The sequence below is a fragment of the Equus przewalskii genome, chromosome 2, assembly GCF_037783145.1.
Source record: "Equus przewalskii isolate Varuska chromosome 2, EquPr2, whole genome shotgun sequence".
NCBI lineage: Eukaryota > Metazoa > Chordata > Mammalia > Perissodactyla > Equidae > Equus > Equus przewalskii.
In genome coordinates, this window is record NC_091832.1 from 60,858,983 (window position 1) to 60,876,939 (window position 17,957).

At 32.8% G+C, this 17,957-nt stretch overlaps 1 long non-coding RNA gene and 1 other non-coding gene across 3 annotated transcripts in view; one reads left to right on the plus strand and one right to left on the minus strand.

Annotated features, from left to right (window-relative positions):
- The window catches only part of LOC103562548 (uncharacterized), a 104,347-nt gene that overhangs the window by 69,672 nt on the left and 16,718 nt on the right, over positions 1-17,957 (plus strand). The window lies entirely within an intron of this gene.
- LOC139082124 (U6 spliceosomal RNA) lies at positions 5,731-5,837 on the minus strand. Its single transcript, XR_011537854.1, has one exon. It is a non-coding gene; the product is annotated as a U6 spliceosomal RNA (small nuclear RNA).

The following is a 17,957-nucleotide window of genomic DNA, read 5'->3' on the forward strand; positions in this document are numbered from 1 at the left end:
ACCTAAATAATAATAAAACCTATTGAAACAGACTCCTAAACTTATACCAACAGTTTGAGACTTTTATCTAAACTCCAAGCTCCAAAAGTGCTGATTCAATACCTCGAATGTTTAATAACCATTGCTTACCAAAGATATCCAAAATCAAACTCCTGATATTTCCCCTGAATTTGGTCTATTCCTTTTATTCTCTATCTCAGTAAATGGCAACTCCTTCCTTAAAGTTTTATAGGCTAGATACCCTGGATTTGTTCTTGACTCTGTTCTTTCTGTTACTATCCATAGCCAATCAATCAATCAATTCTGTTGGCAATTCCTTCTATATAAACCCAGGAGCCAACCACTTCTTACCACTTATACTTCTACCATGCTGGTTCAAGCCACTATCATCTCTTAGGGGCTTGTTGTTTACTAATTGTTTTTTCTGTTTTTTCCTTCTTACATATAGTTTACACTCAACAGAGAAGCTCAAGTGATCCTTTTAGACATGTTAAATTGTGTAACTACTTTACCATAAAACCTTCATCAGCTTCTCACCTCATTTATAATAAGGACTAAGGACCTTTCACAACTTGTGGTCGTCCTCCTATGTCTATCTCCTGTTTGCCTACAAGTTTCCTTCTTCCACATTTCTCTATAACCACAGTTATGTCTTTCTATTCCTCAAAAATACAAGCATATCCTCACCTCAAAGTGTTTTTACTTTCTGTTTCCTCCTGCAGGAGTTCCATTTTTCCAGATAAAATTCCTGTAAATTCTCTTCCCTCTTTCAGCTTTTGTTCAAAACCACTGTCTTATGAGTCTTTCCTTAGTACTTTAATTAAAGTTGACTCCCAAACTCCACAATTACCGTCTTATATCTTTTTCTATAATGTGTTTCATCATCTGACACTTCAGATATTCTATTTTATTGTTTATTTTTGTGTGTGTCTGTCTTCCCATACTAAAATATAAGCTCCATAAAACGTGGGTTTTTGTCTGTTTATCCTCTGTCTTCTCTCAGAACCTTGATTAATGACTGGGACAAAGAAGATATTCAAAAATTTTTGTTAAATGAATTATATTTTTCAGGCTCACAGTTAAATGGTTAGACGGTGGTGATATCTCTCACTTGAAAAAATTCTTTCCATGGATTTTGAGTTCGGTAACCTTAGTTCAAATCCTTATTTTTCCAGCTACTAGTAAGTGATAATAAACAAGTGTTTTCATGCTTAAAAGAGAACATATATCTTCAGCAATGTTCAGATAATTAGAAATAATCTACATATAGTATCTATTGTAGTGCCTGACACATGGTAGGTAATAAATATATGGCAACCAGTAATAGTTTTACCTTTCCTGTATTTCCAAAAGTCAAATGTTATTTTTTCTTCATGCATCGTTCTTTTGCAACTCATGAGGTTTCTCAATTATTGATAAGTCTGTCATTCCCTGGATTATTATAATTTAACAATTTCAAAAACTCAGCAGATAATGAAAGATATAGTTGTGCAATAATTTTGTCTTAAATGTTTTTTATAACAATTATTCTTATGATGCTTCATTGCTGACAATGGCTTTATTTCTTCTAGATTGCCATGCATCTGTCACCAGTGCATCAATATTTAAAAGAAATTTTATGCTTTACTTGCTTAAAGAAATATGTTTTTAATTTTTCTCCTGAGGATGCACCAGGCAGTATAAGCATATCTCATTTATATCATAGATTTATAATTATTGTAAACATCTACATTCATGGTACTAAAGTCATGTTTGTTGTTTCAGGAGTGTCCCAATGTAATTTCCTTTATTTTCCCCCTAGAATTTTAAACAATGATGTAATCCTCTTTTCAATGTCACTAATTTTTAAAAAGATGACTAAATGAAAGTCTCCTTTTCCAGGTTTTAATTTAATGACGTCTTAGGGAATGCCATTTAGGTTTGCCAAATGACAGGTTTAAAACGTTACCGAAGACAAGATGTGAGAGTAGAAACATTTTGAAATGTCATGCTATGCACACTGAGTACTTGACCTCATTTATATTCATCTTACATCTAATATAGATAAAGCACATCTGGCATTTGGTATTTTGCATATGAAAATCTTACATATCTTTGTCAGAGCCAAGCACATCCATCCACGTCTGATGTTCAAAAATAAAATCCTTTAATATTAGGAAAAGTTTAACGATTAAAAATATTTATACTTAGTTTTAACCCCTTTTGACACATAAGTGTCAGAGAAATTTTTAAATGCCTGTAGAAAGATAAAACAAATATAATTTTAAAATTACTTAGAGTACAATATCAAACATATTTGTTGCTCTTTTCTTCCTTAATTCGAATTTTATCTTGGTCTTTCCATATCAAGTACTATGCCTAGTACTTAATAGGCTACAGTAAAATTTAATTGAAAAATTAATCTGACATTTTGTAATGTATTACAAAGTAGTCATTACACACACAACTTCTAAGGTACACATTTTATATAAGTTTCAAATAACAAATAATAGTATTAAGTATAAAAATAAAGATTTTTTTTTTTACCTGCACTGTTTCTCTTTCCAGAGCTTGGAAAATACTAATACTTTTTCCTCTCTTTGAAACTTCTCAGCCTAGATTACTAAAGGGGACATTAGGAAATGCAGTTTTAAGAAAGTGAAGAGATTCACTTTTTTAATCATAAAACCTAAAAGAAACTTGCTAAGGGCAGGTGATTTTTCAATGTAAATGGTCTCATTTTCTTGCAAATGTTCTAATACAAAGTTCCTCATCTCTGTGCATGCAGACTATAGCAGTATAGAAATAAATCATTGAAATATATTTGTAGTGGTATGAGAAAAAAAAGAGTCTGAAGTCAGATGTAATAACCCCCCAAAAGAAAACCCAAAGAAAAGAGATTTGAATTTACTAATTATCACATCCAGATGAAGCTCCATTGAAAGTCTTGAACTCATTTGGGCAGGGAGGATAACAACATCTTGAGAAAATATCAAAACTCATAGACAGGAGAAGGAATAAAATAAAAATTGATAGCACTAAATGAAAAAGAAGCCTGGAATGTTACATACAAATTTTAATGTTGCTTAACTTAGTAAAAATGTTTAATAATCTAATATACATTTTTTAAAAGTTAAAAATAAAGTACTAAACCAATTTATTATTTAGAGATATAGACATACAATAGTACACTTTAAAAGTGGCAAGGGAAATATTAAACACAATTCTTTTTAAAATTTAACTTAATTTTAGTTTCTTTAAATTGAGGTATATATACCTCAATATATAACATTACATTAGTTTCAAGTGTACAACATGATTCGATATTTCTATGCATTGTGAAATGATAACAACACTGTCTAATTAACAGTTGTCACCTTACATAGTTACAAATTTTTTTTCTTGTGATGAGAAGTTTAAGGTCTACTCTCTTAGCAACTTTCAATTATGCAATACAATGTTATTAACTATAGACACCATGCTCTATGTTACCTCCCCATGACATATTTATATTATACATAGAAGTTTGTACCCTTTGACCCCCTTCACACATTTCTCCCTGCCCCACCCCCTACCTCTGGCAACAAGCAGTCTGTTCTGTATATCTGTGAGCTTGTTTGTTTTTGATTTTTTCTTTTGGATTCCACATGTAACTGAGGTCAGATGGTATTCACCTTTCTCTCTCTGACTTATTTCACTTAGCACAATGTCCTCAGGATCCATCCATGTTTTCACAATGGCAATATTTCCTTCTTTTTATGGAAGAATAATATTCCATTGTATGTATGTACCACAGTTTCTTTATTCATTTATTCATCAATGGACACTTAGATTGTTTCCAAATCTTAGTTATTGTAAATAATGTTGCAGTGAACTTGGGAGTACGTATATCTTTTTGAGTTAGTGTTTTCATTTTCTTTGTATAAATACCCAGAAGTGGAATTACTGGATCATATGGTAGTTCTATTTTTGATTTTTTGAGGACCCTTCACACTGTTTTCCATACTGGCTGTACCAATTTACATTCCCACCCACAGAGCACAAAGGTTCCGTTTTCTCCAGACCCTCATCAACACTTGTAATTTCATGTCTCTTTGGTAAGAGCCATTCTAACAGATGTGAGGTGATATCTCATTGTGGTTTTGATTTTCATTTCCATGATGATTAGTGATGTTTTCATGTACCTATTGACCATCTGTATGTCTTCTTTGGAAAAACGTCTATTCAGAGCTTCTGCCCATTTTTTAATCAGATTTTTTTTTTTTTTTTTTTGCTCCTGAGTTGTATGAGTTATTTATATATTTTGGATATTAACCCTTTATTAGATATATGATTTCCAAGTGCTTTCTTCCATTCAGAAAAGCTTACCTTTTTATTTTGTTGATGGTTTACTTTGCTGTGCAGAAGCTTTTTAGTTTGATGCAGTCTCAACTTTATTGTTGCTTTTGTTGTTTTTGCTTTTGGTGTAAAGATTCAAAAAATCATCACCAAGACCTATGGCAAAGAGCTTACCCCTATGTTTTCTTCTAGAAGTTTTCTGGTTCCAAGTCTGACATTCAAGTCTTTAATCCATTTTGAGTTAATTTTTGTGTATGGTGCAAAATAGTGGCCCATTTTCATTCTTTTGTATGTGGCTGTCGAGTTTTCTCAGCACCATTTATTGAAGAGAATTTTCTTTCCCCATTGTATGGTCTCGGCTCCTTTATCATAAATTAGTTGACCATAGATGCATGCATTTATTTTTGGGGTCTCTATTTTGTTCCATTGATCTATGTGTCCATTTTTATGTCAATGCCACACTGTTTTGATTATGATAACTTTATAATGTAGTTTGAAATCAGGAGGCATGATGCCTCCAGCTTTGTTCTTCTTTGTCAAACTTGCTTTGGCTATTCAGGGTCTTTTGTGGTTCCACACAAATTTTAGGACTATTTGTATTATTTCTGTGAAAAATGCCATTGGAATTTTGATAGAGATTGCATTGAATCTGTAGATTGCTTTGGGTAGTATGGACATTTTAACAATATTAATTCTTCCAATCCATGAATGTGGAATATCTTTCCATTTATTTCTGTCTTCTTCAATGTCTTTCATTAATGTGTTATACTTTTCAGTGTATAGATCTTTCACCTCCTTGGTTAAGTTTATCCCTGGGTATTTCATTCTTTTTGATGCAATTATACATGAAATTATTTTCAATGTTATAGTCTCTTGTTGGATTGACTCCTTTATCATTATGTAATGTCCTTGTTTGTCTTTTGTTATAGTCTTTGTTTTTAAAGTCTATTTTGTCTGATATAAGTATAGCTATCCCAGCTTTCTTTTGGTTTCCATTTGTATGAAGTATCTTTTTCTTTCCTTCACTTTCTGCCTGTGCTTATCTTTGCATCTGAAGTGAGTCCCTTGTAGGCAAGATATAGATGGGTCGTGTTTTTTTACCCATTTGGCCACTCTGTGTCTTTTGATTGGAGAATTTAGTCCATTTACATTTAAAATAATTCTTGATAGGTATGTACTTATTGCCATTTTGTTAATTGTTTTTTGTTTGTTTTGTAGTTCTTCTCTGTTCCTTTCTTTTTTTGCTCTCTTCCTTTGTGGTTTGATGACTTTCTTTAGTGATATACTTAGATTCCTTTCTCATTATCTTTTTTTTGTATCTACTATAGGATTTTGCCTTGTGGCTCTATGAGGCTTACATATTACAACTTATATCTATTATAGTCTATTTTATGTTGATAACAATTAAGCTTGAAACATACAGAACACGTCACAAGTTTGCATATTACCCTTCCTCAGGAACCGTGCTAATCTTCTCTAGATCATTCTAATTTTAGTATATGTGCTGCTGAAGTGAACACAGAAAAGTTTTGATAGTGGCCATTCCTGTTAGGGAAATGGGGTTGCTATATTGAAGGGCACAATGAAAGATGCAAGTCATTAATGAAGTAATAGTTCTTGAATTGGGAATTAGATTCATTGTACTTTTAACAAATTAATTAATTAAATGATGTTAATAAAGGTAACAATTCATAAATCAGTGAGATAGTGTTTCATTTACTATGATTATGAGTTCAAAAAGATAAAATGATGTAAGTTAAAATCCAGTAGATAATTTGCTGGAATAAATGTGTAATAAAATGGTATTTTAACAAAGAGAAAGAAGAAAATACCTAGAGGTGCTTGAGGTCATATTCCAGCTAGATAATGAATAGATTAATATTCCCTTGACAAATATATACAAATAATCAACACCTTGTATTTTAGGAGTTTGCATCACTTTTTTAATTTAGTAAATTGTGAAATGTGGGTAGAGATTGGTATTGGTATAACATTATAGAGATTTCATCATTATGAAGCTACTTTTTTACATAAATACATGTTACAAAGTTTCAGAGGTTTATTACAAAATATACATTACAATCTATGACATCAGAAACATACACATTTGTTTGCCACTTCAGTAAAATGATTTTTTAATAAATACAAATAAAGGTATTATACCTGAAACTGTGAAACTACTAGAAAAAAAAATGGGCAAAAACCTTCTTGACATTAGTCTGGGCTATGACTTTTTGGATATGACCCCCAAAGTACTGTCAACAAAAGCAAAAATAAATGAGTGGGGTACATCAAATTAAAAAGCTTCTATACAGCAAAGGAAACAAGAGAGTGAAGAGACAGCCTATGGAATGGGAGAAAATATTTCAAAATATATGTCTGATAGAGGGGTAATGCCCAAAATAAATAAGGAACTGAAACAACTAAATAACAGCAACAAAAAAAAAATCCCAAATAACTCAATTACAAAATGGACATAAGACCTGAATAAACATTTCTCAAAAGAGACATACAGATGGTCAATAGTTATATGAAAAGATGGTCAACATCGCTAGTTCATCAGGAAAATACAAATCAAGACCACAATGAGATATCACCTTTAGAATGGCTATTATCAAAAAGACAAAAGATAGCAAGTGCTGGTGAGGATGAGGAGAAAAGGGAATCCTTATACATTATTGGTGAGAAAGTAAGTTGGTACAACCATGATAGAAAACAGTATTTTGATTCCTCAAAAAGTTAAAAATAGAACTATTGTATGATCTGGCAATTCCACTTCTGGGTATATATCCAAAGGGAATAAAATCAGTATCTCAAAGAGATAAAGATATCTGCACTTCCATGTTTAGTGTAGTACTATCACAGTAGTCAAGATAGGGAAATAAGGGGCCATGATGGATAAAATGGATAAGGAAAATGTATATGTATATATATACACATTTATATATATAATATATAATTATATGTATTATATGTACATAATTATATGTATTATATATATAATATATATATGTAATGATATATAGATGTATACACACACATGTGTGTGTATCTAATGGAATATTATTCAGCCATAAAAAAGAAGGAAATCTTGCCATTTGTGACAACATGGATGAACCTGGTGGGTATTATGGTTGGCGAAATAAGCCAGACAGAAAAAGATAAATGCTGAGTGATCTCACTTATATATGGAATCCAAAAAGTCAAACTCATAAAAGCAGAGAGTAGAATGGTGGTTTCCAAGACTTGAGGGATGAGGGAAATGGGGAGATGTTGGTCAAACAGTACAAAGTTTGTTATGTATGCTGGATGAATAATTCTGGAGAGCTAATGTACAGCATGGTGATTATAGTTAATAAGACTGTATTTAATGCTCAAAATTTGCTAAAATACTAGATTGTAAGTGCTTACCACGCACACACATTGGTAACTATGTGAGGTGGTAGATATATTAATTAGCTTGATTGTGGTAATCACTTCACAATGTATACATACATCAAAACATCATAGGCCAGCCCAGTGGCGGAGTAGTTAAGTTTGCGCACTCTGCTTTGGCGGCCTGAGTTTGGATTCACATCCTGGGTGTGTACCTACACAGTGCTCAATAAGCCATGCTCTGGCAGCATCCCATAAACAAAAAAATAGAGGAAGATTGGCATAGATGTTAGATCAGGGACAATCTTCCTCAGGCAAAAAGAGGAAGATTGGCAACAGATGTTAGCTCAGGGTTGATCGACCATCTTCCACACACACACATACACACAAATCACCTTATACATTTTAAATATGTACAACTTTTATTTGTCAATTATACCTCAGTAAAGCTGGAAAAAAATCTAAAAAGATAGTATATCATGCTTTCAAGATGTTATATAACATTATTTGTCTTCATTTTGTAGTCATGCATGTCTGCGTGTTTTAAAAATTCCTATATATATAAAAAGATACTAGTTGAGTGGAAACAAAATAGAGAGGCTCACATTTACCTTCAGTCAAATTTTCCCCAGGAATTTTAAAATGCCATAAAAATGAACAGAAATATTAGTAGTAAATTTATGGAGTATTTTCCTATTTGATTTATTCCAGAATGCAGAGTAGAAAAATTAATGACATATTAGTAATTTCTTTTTAATTTTAATGTAAATTAATCCCTTGCAATAATAGAAAATGATGAAAAATCACAAATTTAGTTTCATAATATTTACATTTGTGATTATCTAGATTATTAAATTCAAATTATGAAGTAAATGCTTCCTGTTTCATACTTTGAGGGATAACAGATCAAATAAGTTCTAATGTATTTTCCTACAGATGTTAGAATTTTGCTATCTACAAAACTCCCCATGAATTCTCGTCCATATAGAACTAGCTTACTATCCCAGACAGTTCTTGTAGCAGTTAATTTGTTGGAGCAATTTCCTTTGAATAACGCTTTATGATCTGTTTTTCAAATCACCAAACTATTCAATTATATTTTAGGGAGTATTTATAGTAAATAACTTTTTTCAAAATCTATTTATCAAATAAAATTTGTCAAAAATATTCTTATTTAAACACTCATTTGATGCTGTATTAAAAACATGATATTTTCAGAATCATAATAAATAACTGCTGCTTCAAATTGCCATGATCAATCTTCTTAAATTATTAAATCAAATTTTTAATATGCAAATATATTAATCACACTGACATTTAGCATTAGATTTTTTCTTTATATCTGTGTTCTGACATCTAGTATTTATCTGAAATTATAAAAGATAAATGTATTTTAAAACTCAATGAACATAAATCTCTGCATACACTTCGCATTCCCAACATCATCTTGATTCCTCTAATTTCATTCCTTCTATATAGCAAATATCTATAGTTAATATGTTCTTTGACTCTTATCTTCCCTTCAAACTGAAAGACACAAAACCACAAGGTTTTAGTTTTTTCTTCCTTTTTCAAACGATTTATTTAAGGTCTGCTATTGAAACAGGAAGCTAATTGCATGACTGTTCCTTGATAATAGCTTTTCCTAAGGATGCAGTGGAGGAGTTTGAAATTAAAACAAAATGAAACAAAAAAAGATGTTTATAAAGAAATAAATGAGTTAATGGATAAACACACCATGAAAGATCTTTGCCATTAGACCACAGTAGTGTTGAAGCAGGATAAAGTACACTAACAGTAAGGAAAAGGAACTAAATGCCTCTTTTTATTTTTATATCATTATTTATGAAATAGATCATCAGATCTTTTGAAGCACTGTACTCATTATATAAGAATACTTCATTTATACATTATTTTATACATAATTATATATATATATTTGTCTCACAACTAATGTTCTAACCCATTAACACATTTTGATGCAGTTATCTTCTTATAATCCATCTTCTCCATTATTAAAAGTGTTGCCAGGGGCCAGCCCGGTGGCCTAGTGGTTCAGTTTGGCTCACTCTGCCTCGGCTGCCTGGGTTTGGTTCCTAGGCGTGAACCTACACCAATCGTTGGCAGCCATGCTATGGTGGCAACCAATATACAAAATAGAGGAATACTGGAACAGAGGTCAGCTCAGGGTGAGTCTTTCTCGACAAAAAAGAGGGAGATTGGCAACAGATGTCAGCTCAGGGTGAATCTTCCTCACCAAAAAAAAAGTGTTGCCATTTGGAGGTTCTTGAATTCAGCATAATTGCTTTTTTTCTTATAAATGATTTTGCATTCATAAAACTTATAAAACAACATATATAATTCCTAAAAGTATCCCTCCTTTCAAAACTTACTTCTCTTCACCTGATATTTTAATTCATTTTCCACAGAGTAATTTTATTATCTTTAGTAATTAATATCACATACCCCTTTATATATCGTCTAATACATAACATAGTAAAGCAGCCTCTCTGCATTTACTCTGTGATGTTAGGAGGTTTTGGTTTATGTTATCTTCATCTCTGTACTTTTCTCTATGTCCCTTAAAGCTAGACCAAAGCCCAGCATATGGAAGTTGTTCAATAATCATGAAATTTTTAAATAAGGTGTAAGAAAAGTTGAAATGTCTCTTATTTGCTCACTTTGTTACATTGTTCCACTGATAGTAGTTATTATATTTGTCAAAATGCTTTCATAGAGTTAATAAATAAAACTGATAACTCAAAACAGAATTTTCAAAGTTTGTTCCAAGTTTTCAAAAGTCGGCTACTCTCAGAAAGACCTGAATACCACATCCTGTCTTGTAGCTACATAATACATGTGTCCATGTATTAACAATGCTCTGCTTTGTATTTTTATTTTAAAAATCAGAGCCACTTCAATTTTTTTACTAACTTCTTTTTTAAAGGGACAAAATAATTAAGAGCAACTATCTCAAAAGCTCCAAAGTTATCCTGGATTTTTGTAACAGGTTTGAGAAACACAAAAAGGAAAAGGAACAAAAAATACATTAGTGAGGTCATTTACAACTCTATAGGCATGTATTTCATTGTCTAAGGTTATTTTCACAAGCACAGGATTTGATTCCCAGTAATTTTTAAAGAAGTTTGAACGCTGTATATAACACAAATGAAACTCTGTGAAAGAAACAATCATATAGGAAAAAAAGTCTTGATTGTCTCCAATTGAATGACTGGAAAACAGAAATAGAAACTTTGTCAACTTTTTTTCATCCTTATTTATAAAAATCTGGTTTGTTACTGAGGGATTCTATGGTTAGTGTTCAGCACATAAATATTTTGTATTTTTAGCTTCTCTTTTTGCCAGAGAAAAGCAATTTGTAACAGTGAGCTCTAATAAATAAGACAATTTTATTGCAGATGATTTGCTTTAGTTTCTAAGCAGATGATACTCCCTGCTTAAAGATTCATATATCTCACTTCAGATTTTTCTTGATCGAAGATGTGACATAAAATGTTTGCACATTCTATGAGTAGAAGTGAGAGACATACATTGTTTTAATGCTATGCATATGAAAACATTTACAGCTGTGAGAGTCTTAGGGAGTCTTGTATAAACTTTGTTTATAGAAGAATTTTCTAAGTGATAGTTAATCAATGCATATGCTTTTTTGCATGTAACACCTGTTAATCACCCAAATGTACTGGATCACATTTTTGGAAATGCTGAATTAACTGACTCAAATCCAAACGTAATATTTAATTAAACAAATATGTGTTTCTAACTAGAAATCTCTTTCTAGAAAACTCTAAGAAAACCTACAGTCACACACAATTCTAGGAATTGTTACAGTATGTTTTGGGAACAGTAGATAGTGTGACATAATCACACCACCCCATTCCCTCTTTCTGTGTCTACATCTCTGTGTTTGCATTAGTGATAGGGAATGTGAGATCATCAATTGCAAAAAAGGATTTTGTTATTTTTAATATTTAGTAGTAATAGAAAGACACATAAGCATGAGAAAATACATAACAAAGGTATACAACAGAATAGACGTGTAGCAATAGAAGAGAAAATGCCCTAGATATAAGGAAATGATAACAGATAAATCTTGGATCTGCCCAATGGAGTGAAGGGCCCTGGAAATAGTAAACGTGATGGCAAATTTCAAAGTCTTGTTTATTTCTCAGTTTTTAATTTTTTTAAAAGACAAAGCAAAGTTGCAGAATGTATGTTACCTTTATGTTGTTGTTTTCACCAGTTTTACTGTGGTGTGACTTACATACAATGAAATGAATTCATTGTAAGTGTACAGTTTGATGAGTTTTGACATATAATCATGTAACAACCATTCTATTAAGATATAGAGCATTTCAATCATCCTCCAAGTTCACTTTGTGCTCAACTCTCTCATCCTTGGTTCCAGGCAATCTCTGGTCTGCTTTTGATCACTACAGATTAGATTTGCCTTTTCTAGGGGTTTTTGTAAGTAGAATAATTGAGGATATAATCTCTAGTATCCATTTACCTACACTAAGCAAAATGCTTTTGAGACTCATCCATGTTATGTGAATCTGTAGTTTTGTTTCTTGCTGATTTATATTTCACTCTATAAACATGTAAAACTTCTTTAGCCAAGCCATCCACCTGCTGATGGAAATTTTAGTTAGCAAATCAGTAATTTTGTTTTAATCAAGTCATGGTTAGTCAAAACTCTTGGACATTTCTGCTTCTGGTAAAGATAATATAACAAGGACAAAAACTACCCTCTCCCCTAAAATAACCAAACCTCAACAAAATATATGAAACAATTTTTTTATAGGCATTATGCATCAGGGTACAAAAGATAGTGTTTTCTGAGAGACAAGAAACAAATGAGGTGAACCCTGTGAACCCTTATGAAGGTGAACCCTTATGCTTTGCATTTCTCAGAAACATGAGCTACTTATTCTCCAAAGTATTGGTTTAAACAAAACAGAAGTTTCTTTCTATCCTACTAGAGCTTCAGAGTAGTCTTGCCAGGGATGATAAGGCAGCTTTATAAATTCATTTAGGGATTCAGACCCTTTCTGGCTCACCATTTTACTGTGTAGCCCTAGTCGTCATGATCCAAGGTGGCTCCTAGAGTTTCAGACATCTTGTCTGCATTTCAGGCAGCATGATGGACAAAAGGTCAAAGACTATCAAGCCTCTTTTTCATAGACGATGTCATAAAATTGCAGTATTATTTTTTACATCTCATCACTTCCTTTACATCCTAATGGTCAAAATTTATTTGCATGGCCATATTGAGCTGCATGGGAAGCTGTAAAATAAGGTTTTTTAATTACGTAGCAGGGTACTCAGCTAACAATGACAGTGTCAATATTAAGAGGTAAATTACAGTCTCTTTCACAAGCCCAGTTAGCCTAGTGTTCAGAGACTATTTGCTCATTATCCTAATTAGTATGCCATGGGATAGCCCTATGTTTTGTGTTTATTATTTCTAAGCTCAAAGCCTCGGTGCAGAGCTATTAGCTTCTAATGTTCTATGTTGTTATTCTCCTAGATTTTAGCATATCAATTAAGAAAATAACAACATAAAAAGGAGATTTGCCTCTTCAATATACTCTGGGAGCATTAAAATTAAAGTATGAATGCTATGAATACCAAATTAATGTTCAAACAATTTTATATTTGATATCGTTATGCAAGAGTTTGTTATTACAACTTTTAAGCCACAGACATATTACAAGTAGTAGAGAATAGCAATAGGATAAAAATTATATTAGATATGAAGGGAAGTTGGGATGCATAATTCACAAACTTCTAAAGAATTTATGGAAGAATAAATATCAATTGATTGTTATTTTTTGTTATTATTGTATGCATCTCAATCCCCTGGGACATTTATTCTTATTTACAGCATAAATTGAATCCCAAGTTTATTTTAACCAATTGAAATTATTTCATTAGATTTTATCAATACTACAAAAACCTCATTTGTTTTTAATCAAAACAAACACAACTTTGGGGCCGGCCCAGGGGTACAGTGGTTAAGTTTGCATATTCCGATTCTGCGGCCCAGGGTTTGCCAGTTTGGATCCCGGGTGCGGACCTACACACTGCTTGTCAAGTCATGCTGTGGCAGGCGTCCCACACATAAAGTAGAGGACGATGGGCTTGAATGTTAGCTCAGGGCCAGTCTTCCTCAGCAAAAAGACGTGGTGGGGGGGATTGGCGGCAGATGTTAGCTCAGGGCTAATCTTCCTCAAAAACAAAAATTTAAAAAACAGAAAGAAAACAAACACAACTTTGATGTTCAGAGAAAGAATGTGAACCAAGGAACAAAGTATTAAAAAAAAAGATTTCTGAAAGACTTAAGTGAAGGTGTCACAGATAAACACAGACATTAGTTACGGAGGTGAGAGCAGATTGTATTCAGTAACTTACCCACAGTAGGGAAACAGCTGAGCTCCGTTCTGATCTGTGAAGAGGTGACTGGGTATTGTAAAGGGAGAATGAGGGAGAGGGGAGAGGGAACAAGCAGCTCCAGCAGAGACTGGATTTGTTAACTGGTGATTATCTGAGGGAGAAGCAACTTCTGTATTGTATCTTTATAGCAGGAGACGGAGATGCAAGTTAGAACAAGGTGCCCCCTGGGCTGGGCTGGGAGGGAGAGCAAGAGTCATTTCCCTGAATGTTTGCATTTCAAAGAGACAGCTCTCAGGTCCTTAAGAAGACAGCTGGGAGGGCAGGGGGTGGAGTTCTACAGCTCAAAGGGAGAGAGAAAGGATTTATATGGCTAGCTTTCTAAAGTAGCTGCTCCAAGAGTGGGATTTAGGGTCCTAGATGTTTATTACCAGGTTTTACCCAGATCAAACAATCATTCTCCAGGCAGTAGACTCTTATGGGAGGCTAGGGTCATCCTAGGTGTGCAGCCTTGAGGTATTAGAGATGATGTTAGTGTTTGTTCTCTTAATTAGTTCTTAGTTCTCTTACTGTGGGAGTAGAGGAATAGGTAAAATCATTTGGGCTGAGAGTCTGCAGTTTTTAAGTTGAGGCCTAGTTGAAAAGAGGGCTCAGAGGAGCCTAAGAAGACAGTCTTTGCCAAAGGGCTTTATTTCTTTAGCTTTTGAAAAAAATTTCAACCTTGAATTCAGTTAAATAATGTAATATTGTGGTACTCAAAATACTAGAGATGTTAGCTATTTTAAGAAAATTGTTTAGACAAGAGGGTCTCTGTATTTGTATGAACTTGTCCCTTTCCTCTGAGATACTTTCTGTGTTCCAGAGAAGAGTAAAAATATGTAATATTATTTGTATTCAAACATATAAGAGTGTTAACTCTATTTTTTAAATAAAAACTAATTTGCTACTATTTTAACAGCTTTATTGAGATATAATTTGTATACCATACCATTTACCTATTTAAAGTATATGATTCAATGATTTTGAGTATATTCAGAGTTATGCAAACATCACCACAATCTAATATTTAGAATATATCTTCACCCTAAAAAAAGAAGTCTCGCACATTCGTCATTCCCTGTTACTCTTCCCACCTCCACAGGCCTAAGAACCCACTAATGTACTTTTTGTCTTTATGGATTTGCCTGTTTTGCACATTTCATTTGGATTATTGTGGCTTTATTTACTTACTTGTAATAGGTCTATTCCAATTTTCTACTTCTTTTTTGAGTCAGTTTCAATAATTTATATCTTTCTAGGATTTGCCCATGTCACCTAGGTTATTTAATATGTCGGCATATATTTTTTCATAATATTGTCTTTATGATCGTTTATTTAGGTAAATTTGATACTGGCACCCTGTCTTTCATGCTTACTTTCCGTGTGGTATTATTGTCAAATATGTTATACTGCTATGTTATAGACCCAACCATACAGTTGTATACATAGTTTTAAACAAATGCTTTTTAAATCACTTAAGAGAAGAAAGGAGAAGAAATATGCAGTTTTACTGTCTTTTATAATTACTTACACAATTACTTTCCTGGTACTCTGTTTTTTTGTGCTAATTTGAATTGTTCTCTGCTTTCACTTGATTTCAGTCTGAAGACCTTCCTTTATTATTTTTTGAAAGGTGGAGTGCTAGCAACATCTTTCTTACTTTATGTTTAGCTGAATGCCTTCATTTTTGAAAGACAGTTTTGCTGGATGTAAGTTTCTTTCTCCACTTTTTCTTTCTCTCAAAACTTTAAATATGTCATCCCACTGCCTTCTGGCCGCTTACTTCTGATGAGGAGTCAGCTAACCAGCTTACTGGGGTCCTCTTGTATATGATGGGTCATTGTTCTCTTGCTGCTTTCAAGATTTTCTGTTTGCCTTGTCTTTCAACATTTTTCTATCATTTGTCTGTGTCTTTCTCTCTTTGTATTTATTATACTTGTTGGTTTTTCAGCTTCTTGGATGTATAGGATAATATTTTTATATTAATGTGTTGGGAAGTTTTCAGCTATGATTTTTTCAAGTATTTTTGTCTGCTCTTTCTCTCCTGTTCTTATGGTACTCCCATTGCGTATGTTGGTGTGCTTAATGATATCCCACATATCTCTGTGGCTCTCTTCATTTTTCTTCATTATATTTTTTCTAAATATTTCACATTGCATAATCTCTATGATTTTATCTTCAAATTTGTTGGTTCCTTCTTTTTCTTGCTCAGATTTTCTGCTCATCTCTTCTCATGAAGTTTTCACTTTTCTAATTATGATTCTCATCTCCAGAATTTCCATTAGATTCTTTACTTATAATTTCTACCTCCTTATTAATATTTATTTCTTATGACTTCATCATCATTCTTTCTTTTGATTCTTTTAATGATTGTTTCCTTTAACTCTTTGAACATATTTATAATATAGCTGCTTTACAATCTGTCTGCCAAATCCAACTTCTGAACCCTGCCAAAGACAGTTTTAATTACCTGTTAATTTTTTTGTTTGTTTTGTGTTTTCTTGTGTGTATTTCTATGGAGGAGGTTCACACTTTCCTAAATTTACGTGTCCTCTAAGTGTTGTAGAAAACTGGATATTTTAGATAATATATTGTAGCAACTCTATATGCAGATCCTCCACCCCAACTTGATGTTGTTGTTTGCTTGCTTATTAATTTGTTTAGTGACTCAACTGGACTAATTCAGTGAAGTCTATTTCCCTTTCAGTATGCAGCCTCTGATGACGCTCCTCAGAAGGCATGGTCTTGGGCCTCTGCACAGCAACCCTGATCTTCCTCACCAAGGAATGACTGTGGTTTTAATAAATCTGTCTATAAATTATAGATAAAATTCAAGATATATATAATCCATTGATATATATAGACAAACATAGATAATATTTTCTATTTGAATAAATGTCAAGTATAACTCACCAGTGGTCTGTGACCACAGTTTGTAAAACAAGAAGTTACAGCAAATCCTTTCACAGTGGGAGAAAGTGCTCATGGGAGTTTCACTGCTTCTTGCCTTCCAAAGGGGCTCCTGCTGCTTTGCCTGCATTCTCTTAGCACCAGTGCACAGTTTGCACAGAGTTAATTTATGCTTATTACTTAAGTGTTCTGAAATTTTTCTCTTTGGTTCATTTAGTATTCTCGGCTCTTTTTCTAACCTTTTTAACTATTTGTAGTCTGTTTTCAGTGAAAACTAGGAAACAGGCTATTGTGAACAGTCTATCATATGTTACCATCCTGTAGTAGACTAGCAAACTTAAAAATACATTTCAAAATTTTTAGAAGTAAACTTTTTCTCATAATAAATTTTTTCCAATGTGACATAAAACATGTTTATTAATAGACTCAAAGATATTTTCTCAGGGCCGGCTGAGTGGCGCAGCAGTTAAGTGCGCATGTTCCACTTTGGCTGCCTGGGGTTCACTGGTTCGCATCCTGGGTGTGGACATGGCACCACTCATCAAGCCATGCTGTGGCAGGTGTCCCACAGATAAAGCAGAGGAATATGGGCCCGGATGTTAGCTCAGGGCCAGTCTTCCTCAGCAGAAAGAGGAGGATTGGCAGATGTTAGCTCAGGGCTGAGCTTCCTCAAAAAAAAAAATTTTTTTCTCTGTAAAAATTAAAAAGCCAAAAGTAGATAAACTTATGTTTAGCATTTAATTTTTACCTTTTGTGGAAATGATGTAGATATTCAATGAATATACTTTATTTAGTGTAAGTTAGTATAAACTTTTATCTTATTTACATTTATTTAAAACACTTGTTTTTAACAATTATGCTTGGATTAGACATTAAACAGCTAACTATTATCTCATTATTTT